Here is a 14,652-nt window from a genome sequence, read left to right as displayed (position 1 = left end):
AGATGTGAAGAAAAATAAAAGGAATTCAGAAAGAATGATAGATCCAATCTTCAGGAGATAATGTAGTTGCATCGATTGTGTTGTAAATAATATCTAGCATTAGTAATGGCAGTGGAATTAATCATGACAATAATAAAGATTGCTTTAATTTGAGTTATATATACATGATTTCATTCCAATATAAAAGAAATGACCCCAGTAACTTCTGGGATTCCAAGAAGGTTTCCAAATTATTTGTTTTACAAACTCAAACGTTCTTCCCTTTTTTTCTGTTTTCCCTCCAAGAACAAAGTCTCGCTCTGTTGCCCAGGGTAGGATGCAAAAATGTAATCTTGCCTCACCACAACTTCTATCTCCTGGGCCTAAGTGATCCTCCCACCTCAGCCTCCTGAGTGTGTCCATCTGTAGTAGATGCATGCCCAGCTAATTCTTTAAATTTTTTTAGAGAGACAAGGTCTCACTATATTGCCCAGGTTGGTCTTGAGTCTCTGGGCTCAAGTGATCCTCCCACTTCAGCCTCTCAGCATATTCGTAAGAATGAGAGGGAATGCTATGAATACTACCACTATCCTGGGATAACAGGCACTTGATAAGAAGAATACAAGGGGACCCTACTTACTCACTCAACAAATGTCTTTGAACATTTACAGGTCAAGAATATAAGAAGAGGACGGGCTGCTTAGTAAGTGGAGTACATTAACTCATTGACTTCCTCTGGGTTGCTATTAAATTGTATTAAAATTCTGTGTAGACATTACCCAGCCTCAGAGCCGAATTTGAACTTCCCTTAAAATAAAAAGTTCTTAAATCTTTAATGTGGTATCTATTAATTTTTATGGTGATTTACAAGTTAGAAATGATTACTTTGCAAGTCATAGTTTACTTTGAAGATAAAAGGAGTGAGTATAGTTAAGGAAAAATGCCATATGTGACATTGTTCTTTTCTTAATAGCTTATGAAATTTGGAAAACTCTGGATACTTTAGGAGGCTTTCTCCTTTTGGCTGGAATGAAGTAGAGCCCCTGCTGGGAAGAAACTCAAATATGTCGATAATTGCTCTAATTATGACAGTTCAGATTTGGAAAATTGCCTGAAAATCTGTGTTTCCATGCAATTTCTGATAGCAATGATTTTGAATATTTATTATGTGATGCACAATTTTGATTAAAATATTTTAATGCAGTTATTTAAATGATATATGTAGTAGAGTAATGCTGAAATAATGTATCAAGACACAGAAGGATATTCACTATCAGTAAATCATGCAATTAAAAAAAAGTATTATTTGTTTTAGGAAAAATGTACCTGTGCACACATATATAGATAAAATACTGCAAGCATATTTTACTAAATTTAAATGCTTATTTGAGGATTAGTGGAAATTAATTTTATCTTTTTGTAACTAATAAATTGATCATATTTTCTGTTTAGGTATACTTTAAAAATATGAAAACATAAACATTAACCTGTATCCTTTTATAGAAATGGTGCCGTGTATTCTGAAGCGGGTTAATTATTTATGTTCAAGATAGTATTTTCAAGTAATGGAATCATTCCCTGTCATCTCATTCGTATGATCAGAAACAAGGGGGAAGTCACTATATGTCCTTTAGGAAATGTTTTGTAACCAGTTAGGCAGCGCTGTGGTTGGCAAATATTACAACAGTTCAGGTGCATCTTTGTTTTTTAGGTCTCTGCAAAGTCAACTGTCGGAGAGTGTCTTATTGGACACTTCTTTTGATTATTTCCCCACACATTTATGTGACTAATTAATGTGAAACTGGAGAATGAGACCTCACATACATTCTTACAGCCTCCAAAAGTATTACACATGATAGCAGTGATGATGAGGATGCTGACCTTACTGTAGGATAGCAGTGACGGTTTACTGTGTGTTCGTGCACCTGGCACAGACTCTACCCCCAAATCCTTATCTGCTTCTTTCACTAGGCTCAGTAGTCTGTCTTATCTTCCCTGTAGTTTCTCAGTATTCTTAGCAAGGAAGCTTGTTCCATCAGCATTTCTCCTGGCCTGTCCAAACCCTCCATGTAGCAAGTCTTCTTCAGGTTCAGTGACATGGACATAGTTCTGTCCACTCAAACATTGAACATAGCTGCATTGTCAAACCTGGCAAGTATTGTACCCATCACTCAGTACCTCTCTACCTGCACAAGTTCCTTTAAAAAAACAATGGGCTTTTTACTACTTCATGGCATGTAGTTCTATAAATTGGTTTGATTCATATTATTTTGTGATGTCTTGAAACTTGATGTCTCTAAATGTGTAAGCAGATGGGAGTAGATGGTTTTCTTTTGTATTTCTGCTCTCTTTTTCTCTGTTAAGTTTTTAGATAGAAATAAAGTACATGAGGCTCATATTATGTGATCTCTTGTTGGCAGTATAAAAGGTTTCATAAGAATGGTTTTCTTTCTTGATTGTTATACAGGTGCTCCATCAGGTGAAGAGGTGGAGAAGGGTGAAGGATTTAAGGACTTGATTTGTTTTTAAGTCAAATGTTAAGTTGCTAGATAGCAGTAGAGATCTACCTAGTAACTTAGCTTTTGAAATTCAGTGAAATCCATGTTTTAAAGGAGGGATGTTATTCCAGGAATTCTGCTGAAATAAACAGTATGCAGAGGCATATCTCTGAATATTTGGGCGTTGGCAACAGCAAAGTTGGTAATGCAAAATAATTTGTGGTATATTTAATAGAGGAATACTGTATAGCCTTTATAGATAATGATTTAGATCTGTATTTATTTTTATAAAAAGGTAACCACATATACACATATATGCATACATATATTTATTTTGAAATAATTTCAGACTTAAAAATAGTTACAAAAATTACGCAAAAATTTCTATATGCCTTCACCCGGAAATCTCACATGTTGGTATTTTGTCATTTGTTATACTGCTTATACCCTTCTTTCTGTGTTTGTACATGTATCACCTAAACTTCTTTCTGAAACATTTATAATTAAGGCAGACATAATACATTTATCTTTAAAAAAAAATTTTTTTTTTAAGATCAAGGACATTCTTTTCCAGCAGTAAAATGATCAAAATTGGGAATACCCCATTAATAAATGCTGTTATCTACTTTACAGACCTTATTCAGATCTTGCCAGTTGCCTATTAATGTTCTTTACCTCATGCAGTATCCATTCCAGGATCGTGTGTTGCATTTAGTTGCAGGCCTCTTGAGTCTTCTTTAGTCTGGAAGAGCTATTTAGTCTATCTATTGGGACCGTCACAGTTTTGAAGAATACAATCTAGTTAATTCTAGCTAATTCGTTGAATGACTCTTAGTTTGGATTTGTGATATTTTCTTGTGATCTGAGTGGGAATACTACAGAAGGTGGTATTGTGCATTTTATCAGGAGGCAGGGTGTTGATATGCCTGTCTTACTATGGCTGGTGACATTAACTTTGGTCACATAATTAAGATGGTGTCTGCCAACTTGATTGTCAGATTGATAACTTTTTTCCTAATAAAGTGTCTTGGGATTTTCTATGAAACTATATAAATATCTTATTCCGCATCACACTTTTACCCATTAATCCTGTACTCAATCATGATACTTGCCTGAACCAGTTATTACTGTGGTGTTCACCAAAGGGTGATTTAAAAATTTTCACTTATTCCATGTTTATAGTTTGAGTCCTGTAAGGAAGAACTTTCCCTTCTCATTGACTTAATTGTTCAGAACAGGCTCACGGTCCTTATTTGATTCTGCTGATTGTGATCTGTTATTATCATGATTGATTGGATTGCTCAGATTGTTCCAGGCTGGCCAGCAGGGACAGTTTAGGCTCCGCCTGGTCCTGTCTTTTTCCGAGCCCTTCCTTACTTTTTTCTCTATTCTATTTCAGTGTGGGAGTGGGGAGGGATGCAGTTGTGGATTTATTGTTTTACTAGATTTTGTCTATATTTTTCTTCATATCTGTATTTGTATAAATTTTTAAAACTGAGCATTATTTAAATGTTTATGATGGTTGCCTTTGGGTTGTGGGATTACTGATTATTTTAATTTTTTTTCTGGAAAAAAATTAGCCATCTAGCACATATATTACTTATATCAAGGAAAAAATGCTTTTTAAAAACATTGCAAAGATTTGTTTTGAGGCTGGGCGCTGGTGCTCACACCTGTAATCCTAGCACTTTGGGAGGTTGAGGCGGGCAGATCACCTGAGGTCAGGAGTTTGAGACCAGCCTGGCCAACATGGTGAAACCTCCTCTCTACTAAAAATACAAAAATTAGCTGGGCATGGTGACACGCGCCTATAATCATAGCTACTCAGGAGGCTGAGACAGGAGAATCACTTGAACCTGGGAGGTGGAGGTTGCAGTAGCTGAGATCATGCCATTGCACTCAGCCTGGGTGACAGAGCCAAACTCTCTCAAAAAAGAAAAAAAAAAAAAAGATTAGTTGTGAGTGGTGGAAATCAAGTGCCTCTAAGCCTGACTGAGATTATCTTGCTTTTTGCACCTGTCATTTGAGAGCATTCGTATTTTCCAGGACCCATCATGTGAAATGGAGCACTGCCACTAAATGCTGATCTAATGACTTGACATAACGGTTCTACCTTTAGAAGTTGGGAAGTCATTATCACCTGTGCCCCCTGCTTTTATTGTATTTTAGGTTTTGGGGTACATGTGAAGAACATGCAAGATAGTTAAATAGGTACACACGTGGCATTGTGATTTGCTGCCTTCCTACCCTTCACCTATATCTGGCATTTCTCCCCATGCTATCTCTCCCCACCTCCCCACCCACCGCTGTCACTCCCCTATTCCCCCCAACAGACTCCAATGTGTAGTGTTCCTCTCCCTGTGTCCATGTGTTCTCATTGTTCAACACCCACCTATGAGTGAGAACATGCAGTATTTCATTTTCTGTTCTTGTGTCAGTTTGCTGAGAATGATGATCTCCAGGTTCATTCATGTCCCTACAAAGGACATGAACTCATCATTTTTGATTGCTGCATAATATTCCATGGTGTATATGTGCCACATTTTCCCTGTCCAGTCTATCATCGATGGGCATTTGGTTTGATTTCAGGTCTTTGCTATTGTAAACAGTGCTGCAGTGAACATTCGTGTGCATGTGTTCTTATAGTAGAACGATTTATAGTCCTTTGGATATATACCCAGTAATGGGATTGCTGGGTCAAATGGAATTTCTATTTCTAGGTCCATGAGGAATCGCCACACTGTCTTCCACAATGGTTGAACTAATTTACACTCCCACCAACCGTGTAAAAGTGTTCCTATTTCTCCACATCCTCTCCAGCATCTGTTGTCTCCAGATTTTTTAATGATCGCCATTCTAACTGGCGTGAGATGGTATCTCAATGTAGTTTTGATTTGCTTTTCTCTAATGACCAGTGATGAGGAGCATTTTTTGATATGTTTGTTGGCCTCATGTATGTCTTCTTTTGTAAAGTGTCCATTCATATCCTTTGCCCACTTTTGAATGGGCTTCTTTGTTTTTTTCTTGTAAATCTGTTTTAGTTCTTTGTAAATTGTGGATATCGGCCCTTTGTCAGATGGGTAAACTGCAAAAATTTTTTCCCATTTTGTTGGTTGCAGATTCACTCTAATGACTGTTTCTTTTGCCGTGCAGAGGCTGTGGAGTTTGATTAGGTCCCATTTGTCTTTTTTGGCTCTTGTTGCAAATGCTTTTGGTGTTCTGGTCATGAAGTCCTTGCCTACTCTTATGTCCTGAATGGTTTTGCCTAGATTTTCTTCTATGGTTTTTATGGTGCCAGGTCTTATGTTTAAGTCTTAATCCATCTGGAGTTAATTTTAGTTTAAGGTGTCAGGAAGGGGTCCAGTTTCTGCTTTCTGCACAAGGCTAGCCAGCTTTCCCAACACCATTTATTAAACAGGGAATCCTTTCCCCATTGCTTGTTTTTGTCAGGTTTATCAAAGATTGTATGGTTGTAGATATGTTGTGTTGCCTTCGAGGCCTCTGTTCCTTTGGTCTATGTCTCTGTTTTGGTACCAGTACCATGCTGTTTTGATTACTATAGCCTTGTAGTATAGTTTGAAGTCTGGTAGTGTGACGCCTCCTGCTGTGTTCTTTTTACTCAGAATGACTTTGCTATGCGGGCTCTCTTTTGGTTCCATATGAAGTTTAAGGTGGTATTTTCCAGTTCTGTGAAGAAGGTCGTTGGTAGCTTGATGGGGATAGCGTTGAGTCTGTAATTACTTTGGGCAGTATGACCATTTTTATGATATTGATTCTTCCTGACCATGAGCATGGAATGTTTCTCCATCTGTTTGTGTTTTCTCTTATTTTGTTGAGCAGTGGTTTGTACTTCTCCTTGAAGAGGTACTTTACTTTCTTTGTTAGTTGTATTCCTAGGTATTTTAGTCTCTTTGTAGCAGTCGTGAATGGCAGTTCATTCTTGACTTGGCTTTGTTTAAGTCTGTTATTGGTGCATAGGAATGCCTGTGATGTTGCACATTGATTTTGTATCCTGAGACTTTGCTGAAGTTGCTTATCAGTTTCAGGAGATTTTGGGCTGAGATGATGGGATCTTCTAGATATACTATCATGTCATCTGCAAATAGAGACAATTTGGCTTCCTCCTTTCCTATTTGAATACCCTTTATTTCTTTTTCTTGCCTGATTGCTCTGGCTAGAACTTCCAGTACTATATTGAATAGGAGTGGTGAGAGAGGGCATCCTGTCTAGTGCCAGATGCCCGCCCCCTTTTATAAGAGATGAAGCATCTGATGCCTGCAAAATTAGGTGCCTAAAGTCACAGAGTTAATTGAGCATATGTTCTGACTCTGAGTCCAGTGTTAGAAAATTTTTGATAATATTTTGTTTGTTTGTTAACTGCCTTCTAATGACCAGATACTGAATGAAGTTTTAGAGAGCCTTTAGCTTAAATTTGCATATGCCATTTGATGAGTCATATGTTAAAGCTTTATATCTGAAAGTTATTTGACTGTGCTTGATGATTAACAACTTCAAGTGAGTCTAAATTGATTTCTTGGTAGACCATAGCTGTGAACTGCTGTGATTAGTCTGCTGCCTGGTGTTCAATGTGTAATGACGCTGTTATTCTGCACTTGTAAAAAACATACTTGGATTGAAAGAATGGAAGCCTGATAAATTTGTGCCGACTGTTTAAACTGGTGAACTTTCTCTGGAATGAAGACATGCCTGCCAGAAGAAAAAAATCTACTTGTGCACGTAAGTGCTATCTGTGGATTGCCAAAGAAGCTTACCCCGCCCTTCTGACTTGCTGTGAGTCCCCTGGCCTGTCCCCTCTGAGCACCGTGTATTTATTTCTTGTGCCTGCTGTGGCAGCACTTACATAAAGTGTGTATTGAGGTGCTTCCTGTCTGTCTTGTCTCCAGCTCCTTCCTCAGCCCAGTCACAGAGCCTTTCTCACAACAGGAGTGCAGGAGAAATGAGAATGCTTTTCACCCTGTCCAGACTGTCTTATGGAGATGGGTCTTCTCTCGACCTTTATCCTTCTTTTTTTCTTTTCTTCTGATTCTTTTTAAATATTTAAAGACTGATTTTTAAAGCAGTCATATCATTAGTCAGGGCTTTTGGTTGCAAGCAGTCAAAACTGTCTCTATCCAATTATAAGCATCTCGTATGACAGCAGTAGTACATATTTGTCAAGAACTATGAAGGGTCCAAGCTTCTTTACTCTATTTGCAAGCTAGGTTAACCTGCCTCAGTTTGCTGTTAAAAGACATGAGACTCCTGGGTCAGGGACAGAAGACTTTATTACTCACAATGGTAACAGTAGTCATGGTATCAGCATTTGTTTTTTGTACCAGTTCTTCAAGCCCTGTTTCTCACAGGGTGACTTGCAGAAGGCCAGTTGCACACACAGTTACTTGGGTGATTCTCTTGCTAACGTTGTGCTGTAAGTGTGAGGGCCATTGCATTAGACTCTGACTGGGCTCTGCAAACCTGAGCCTGGTTTTTAGAACCTCTTCAGCCCCTTGATATTGCCCAGTCAAGTCCATAGTGACTGTAGGGGCTGAACTTCAGGGGCCACTTCGCTTAGAGCTGTCACCTGAGAGGCCCTCAAGAATCAGACTGGCCACTTGAAGCCAAATGGCCTTGGGAAGTATTTGCCCCAAAAACAGTTTTAAAAATTATTCTTTCAATCTGACTCAATTCCTTGTAGTTAGTAGCTAGATCGTTTCCAGGCATGTATTTTCTTGGAGTTTATTAAAAACAATGGAAAAACCTTAAAAGTACCTTTTGGGCTGGGCGCGGTGGCTCACGCCTGTAATCCCAGCACTTTGGGAGGCTGAGGTGGGTGGATCACCTGAGGTCAGGAGTTGAAGACCAGTCTGACCAACATGGTGAAACCTTCCATCTCTACAAAAATTAGCCGAGCATGGTGGCAGGTACCTGTAATCCCAGCTAGTTGGAAGGCTGAGGTGGGAGAATTACTTGAACCCACTGCATTCCAGCCTGGGGGACAGAGCAGGACTCCATCTCAAAAAAAAAAAAGGACCTCCCTAAAACTGCAACTCAAGGTGTTCAGTATTCAGATTTCTAGATTCCATTAAAGGCAGTTTTGAGGTATTTTTATTTATAGAATTTGCCTTGCTTAAAATAATGTAGGACCATGAAATTTTAGATTTTTAATGTGGAACTGCTGAGTAATTTTTTTGAATGGTAACTTTCTTTCAAAAGCCACAAAGCTGTTTTTTCTTGCTTTCAAGGAAATATTCTTTGTTGAGTGACTTAAGCTTATTAGTTCTTGGAAAATTATAAGGATGTGCTGCCTTCAAGCAGTAAAACAGGTTTGAGTTTCTTGTACTAAGAAGAAACTTGATCCTGAGGATCAGCTCTGCTCCCGGTGTCAGTGGGCTTACGGAGAGGATGGCAGAGAAGCTTGTTGGGCCTGTGGCATTCTGCATCCTCATGACCATTTCATTTTTCTGTTCCCTGCCCCTCTCCTCTCTCTTTCCTCTTCCCCTTTTATCTTAAAGCAGGGGATTTATAGAATAATAGCATTTCCTACCAAAGCTTTGCTGCTCCTGAAGAGAGCCTGATTTCCAGGTGGTGTCTTGAGATTTATCTTACCTGGGTCTGACCATTGCCAGACCTTGGTTTCTTCTGTTGGATGTAAGACAGGGAGTTGGTGATGAGAGGTCAGAGCCAGGTCTGTTAGAATGAGCCGAGACAGAGTTAAAAGAAAGAATGTAGACAGCATTCTCTATGTGGAGTGTTCACGGTCAACAGTTGTGATTAGGAGGCCCAGCTGTGGTAGCCTCAGCCAGTTCTCTACTGACTATACCAGGGTTGTGTGATCTTAGCGTTCTGGCCACTAGACAGCAGTTCAGACTTGGGCTTCTGGCCTGCAAAAGAGCGAGAGAATCAGCCAGGACAGCGGTGTCTTCTGGGTGCCAGGCATTATGTACTAGGGCCTTGGCTACTGTGCCATTCAACCAGGTGGCTGTGCCCTGCCCCTCCCCTCCCTGTCATCCATTATGTGCCTCCCTCCTTCTCAGGGCCCTCCCCTTCCCCATGAATCACCACCCTTAGGTCCTGCTTAGGTGCCACCTGCTCAAGAGAGAAGGCTTCCTGCCCGTGCCCATGATGTAAGTCCCCACTAGATCCTTTCCACCATCCTGTCCCTTGTCTGTAATTGCACTTGTCACTTGAATGGAATCCTAATTGTGCTGGTTATATGTTTCATTTTGGTCTCCCCTGTAAGACAGGCAGGCTTTTTGGAGGCAGGGACTGAATGTCATTCACATCTGTGCTCCCAGGGTCTAATACATAATAGTGCATTATGAGTATTTATTGAATACCTGTTGAATAAATGGATTGGGTTTAGCATTTTCTCCCATTGGACCTGGATTGACCTGGAAATTGGTTGGCTGATCCTGCAAGTAGAGATTAAAGGACCTCACAGCTGTAGAGTGACTGGTAAAGGCAGATATAAGTGCAGTAAGGGAGGGAGTTGTTGCTGTAGTTTTGGTTCATAGTGCAGAATAAAGCTACCTATGGAAATATACAACTCCTACTCTGAACTTCTGCTTTGGTGTACCTACTGCTGTTATCCAGCATAAACATATGAACAAATCACTCACTTAGTGGGTCAGTTTTTCTTCTCTTTTGTTAAACAGCTGAGTTTTTGCTGTTTTCAAAGTTAGCCAAAAATTTCATTTTCATGTTTAAATGATTTAGAAAAATAATTTTTCTTTCAAAAATAATGATATGTAAAAATAAAACATTCTCATCTATTTTTTAGAGTAATTTATCTGTTTCTTGTTTTACCTTATAACAAAAGTATGAGTTAAAGTCACACCCCCTAGTTATAGCAGCTTTTTTTTTTAAATTAAAACACTTTTAAATTGGCCTTCCAACACTAAGTTGATTACAGATAAATACATAGCATTTTTAGTGAAATTCTTTGCTGAGGTTATTTCTTGCAGTTTTAAGAGCATTTAGCAGCACTGATTGTTAACTTTGAGGATTACGTGTGGTTATTCTGATAACAGAAACTTTTTCTGGTGGGTAGGAGGGAGCTGTGGTCTAAGATGATCCTGTATTTGGATAAAAGGAGAGATTTTTAATTACTTCACTTAGTCAGATTTACTTGGAAATATTAATGAATTTGTTCTGCTCATTTGTTAACTCTGAAGAAATTGCTCATTTTTTTCAAAACTAAGTTGTTCATGAGTCACAGGTCTACATTTATATAAAAACAAAAACACAGAAATGATTCAAAATCTGGACCCTGGGAAACAGGTGGACTTGAATGGCAGTCAGGTTTACTTGGCTTTGACAGTTTCAAGAAAAAAGGTGAAAATAAAAGTTCTGTTATCCACTTATGAAAGTAGCATCTAGTATATAGATAATCCAGCATTTCTAGGCAGTTGTAAGGACCTGTACCAGGCTTGTCCAACCCATGGCCCAACGCAAATTCATAAACTTTCTTAAAGTATTATGAGTTTTTTTTTGTGATTTTTTTTTTTTCCTTAAGCTCATCAGCTATCATTAGTGTTGGTGTATTTTGTGTGTGGCCCAAGACAATTTCTCTTCTTCCAGTGTGGCACAGGGAAGCCAAAAGATTGGACACTCCTGACCTATACTATGAGCAAGTTGAAGTGATTTTAAATACCACAGCTCATGTAGTGATTACCAGTATCTCCATTTGATATGGTTTGGCTGTGTCCCCACCCAAATCTCATCTTTAATTGTAGCTCTAATAATTCCCACATGTTGTGAGAGGGACTGGGTGGTATTGAATCTTGTGGTGGTTTACCCCATTGTAGTAGTGAGTTACATCTCATGAGATCTGATGATTTCATAAGGAGTTTCCTTATTATGCTTGCCTCTCATTCTCTCTCTTGTCTGCCACCATGTAAGATGTGCCTTTCATTTTCTGCCATGATTGTGAGGCCTCCCCAGCCACGTGGAACTGTGAGTCCATTAAACCTCTTTTTCTCTAGAAATTACCCAGTCTCGCGTATATCTTTATCAGCCACATGAAGAGGGACTAATTATATCATTCTAGTCATTTATGATTTTAATTTATGCTTTTATTTACAATTTTTAAGATCTACTCAGTCAACCTGCAGTCATGAGAAAAGATAAGCCATCATCGTTTGAGCCATTATAAGTTTTCTGGTGGTTCATTTTGCAGTAATTAGATACCTGATACATCAGGTATGTTCATAACTTTTTAAAAAATGAGGTAAACCAAGCTTGATTATTCTGTTTATGTATACTTGGCACTGGATAATTACCCAAACTCTAATCTGTTCTCAAAGAATAACAGCTTACTGCGTTAAGGATTTTTCCAGAGAATGTCCCATAGGATATAATAGGCAATTTTAAAAGAGAGATTCCAGAAGGCTTTGAGTCTTGGCAGCGTTCCTATAGTATGTGTTGGAATAAGTCTGTAGCATCCCAAGGTGATTACTTTTTGGTATCTTAAAACAGCTTCATTTCTTGTGTCCAGAAACATTTCCCACCAAGGACTAGAAAAGCCTTACAAAACATCATCTTCTTTCTCACAGTATTTTTAGAATTAGGTAGGAAGGTAATTTTTTTACAGACCAAGTTTTCTTGTTAGATACTTCCAGTTTTGTACTTAATCATCAAATAAGCATATTAAGACCAAGATCTTATGTTCCCTTGTACATTTTATAGAAATGACCTTTCTATATTCTTAGAATAAAAAGTAACAAATTATAAGAAACAGTCTTTTAAAAAAATGTATGGGGTAACTTCAGTGTGTCGTTCAGTGCCCTCAAGCATCATGGGAATAGAGACCTTGACGGGCATCTGTAACTGACCGTTTCCTGTACTCTGTACAATGGGGCCTCATTCCCCCAGCAGTCATTTGCCCCTTGCTAGATGCTGAAGCTGTGCAAAGCCTAGTCCTTTTCTCAGCAGACCAGGCAAGGGGGTGGAGGTGTCAGCAGACCAGGGAAGCGGGTGGGGGTGTCTGCAGACCAAGGAAGAGGGCGGGGTAGGCTGATGGCTTATTAGAGAAACACAGCAGGATGTAAAACTCACGGAAGAGAGTGAGCTCTTGTTGATTCTACACTTAAACCTGGTAGCTCGTTCCTTTTTATTTTTCCCTTTTCGTTATGTTGCACTTAAGAAGATGCCTGGTACTTTTAAGTAAAAGCAACAAATGTAGGAAGAATTGAACCGCTCTTTTCAAAATCCTGATGGATATCTCAAATGTTTCTAGACTAAAAGTACTTGAGTCTGTCAGTAGCCTGGACTTTTAAAAAGCTGCTTATGCTTTTTGTTTCTTGGGAAATGCTTGTTTTGTGTCGTGTGTCTTGTTTTAAGTCAAACAAGTGCCATCTGTGATTGTGCTGATAGTACATTTCTCCTTGACCTCAAATAAAATACTGATTTTGGAAGCACCAGCCTGTGTTTTTACTACAGATGTTATTTGGGAGAAGAGTAGGGAGTGCACGGGGAAGGAGTTCTGCACTGCCAGCCTCATGGATGCCAGAGAAAGGGGAGTTTTGTTCTCCTTGGTCGATGCGCACGGAGGAGGAAGAGTGTGAACTTGCTCCTTTTGTTCTGCAGGTTGTCTTGGTCTGTCTTTATGATCGTGGGAAGCTTAGTGACAAGCAAGGTCTTGGCACCCCTGGTTGAATAAGTGGACTACATACTAACATTGTGTGATCAGTTGGTCTCTAGGTTGTATGGGAATGTGTACCCAAGTACAGTGGAAAAATGGCTAATTAAGTAGAAATCTCAAGAAGCAAAGGATTTCAGGAAGATATTGCCCAAAATAAGACTATTGTGTATTATCCTATGAAGTCCTGACCCCTGTCCCTCATAAAATGCTATTCAGATTTGGGGGAACAGAGATAAAGTAACAGATGCAGTGTCACACGGAGAGTTAACCTAAGGATGTATGAGCTTAGAGCAGTGACCCTGACCAGGACAAGTGCCTTCCCTTCTCTGCCTCCGTTTCCTTACTGTAAAATGGAGATAAGAATAGTACTCACTCACAGGGCTGTTCTGATGATTCAGTGACTAAATGTTTGTAAAGGGCCTAGAATAGGGCCTGCCACCATGTATATACTTGAGTAATAATATTAACCAGGGGTCTTTATAGCCGTGTAGAAGTCTGGGGTGTATGGTGTCACCCCTTCTTCAGGGTTCCTCTTCCAAGCTCTCCTGCTCTCTGTGTTTCCACCGTGGCTCCAGTGGAGACAGAGGCCAGTATTTGTGGTGCAAAGGGAAGTGCCCACGGATTCAGGAGGGTACAGGATTTTATTGTCTTAAATCATCAACTATTGCCAGAAAGATCCACAGAACATCGTTGTGTAAACTGCAGCTGCAGGAAGTGTCTGCTTTCTGGCCTCGGCACCAGGGAGTGGAGTTACTGAGCACATCTACCGCATGCTTCCTGGGCTATTTCTTTTGTGGATTGCAAATTCTTTGGAAAATAGAACATGTGATCCAGAGGAAAGAATAAAATAAGAATAAAGAATAAAATAATAGTCCCCATAATGGAGCAGCTGATAGTTTCATTCAGAAGTACTGAAACAGTGAACAGTGGCTCCTCAGCGTTTGAAGTAACATCACAAGTAAATACGCTGTTCATTATATTAGATTCAAAATGAGGGTCTATCTTGTATCAGAACTTCCTTGGCCAGGGACAGGCTAAAAGTCCCTGGCAAAAATAGGAATTATCCAACTATAGTTACAATTAAATTTAATTTATGAAACTACATATCATACTTCATAGTAACATTAACTTTTATTAACTAGCTAATGTATTATTAAAAACACAAACTATTAAGAATTATTAGTATTCCAGAGGATTCCAATTGGTTTCATACTGATGAAAACATATATGTATACAAAGATTGTTATACGAATTTTTTTTATTTATTTAGAGACAGGGTCTCATGCTGTCACTCAAGCTGGAGTACACTAGACTGCTCTCAGCTCACTGCAACTTCCGCCTCCTGTGTTCAAGTGATTCTTGTGCCTCAGCCTCCCAAATAGCTGGAATTACAGGCGCGTTCCGCTACACCTAGCTAATTTTTGTATTTTTAGTAGAGAAGGGGTTTTGCCATGTTGGCGCCAGGCTGGTTTCAAACTCCTGACCTCAAGTGATCTGCCTGCCTCAGTCTCCCAAAGTGCTGGGATTATAGGC

The 14,652-nt window shown here is 39.2% G+C and overlaps 1 protein-coding gene across 7 annotated transcripts in view; it reads left to right on the top strand.

Moving 5' to 3' along the window:
- Positions 1 to 14,652, top strand: part of TRIO (trio Rho guanine nucleotide exchange factor) — a 376,037-nt gene that overhangs the window by 50,543 nt on the left and 310,842 nt on the right. Inside the window, exon 2 of one of the 7 annotated variants that reach the window (XM_078365654.1) lies at positions 651 to 682. The exons of the other annotated variants lie outside the window; for them this stretch is intronic. The gene's annotated coding sequence lies outside the window, so the exon portion shown is untranslated. The remainder of the gene's footprint in view (positions 1 to 650; positions 683 to 14,652) is intronic. 7 annotated transcript variants of the gene reach the window in all.

Source organism: Callithrix jacchus, chromosome 2, assembly GCF_049354715.1.
Source record: "Callithrix jacchus isolate 240 chromosome 2, calJac240_pri, whole genome shotgun sequence".
Lineage (NCBI taxonomy): Eukaryota > Metazoa > Chordata > Mammalia > Primates > Cebidae > Callithrix > Callithrix jacchus.
This window is presented reverse-complemented; position numbering and strand designations above follow the sequence as displayed.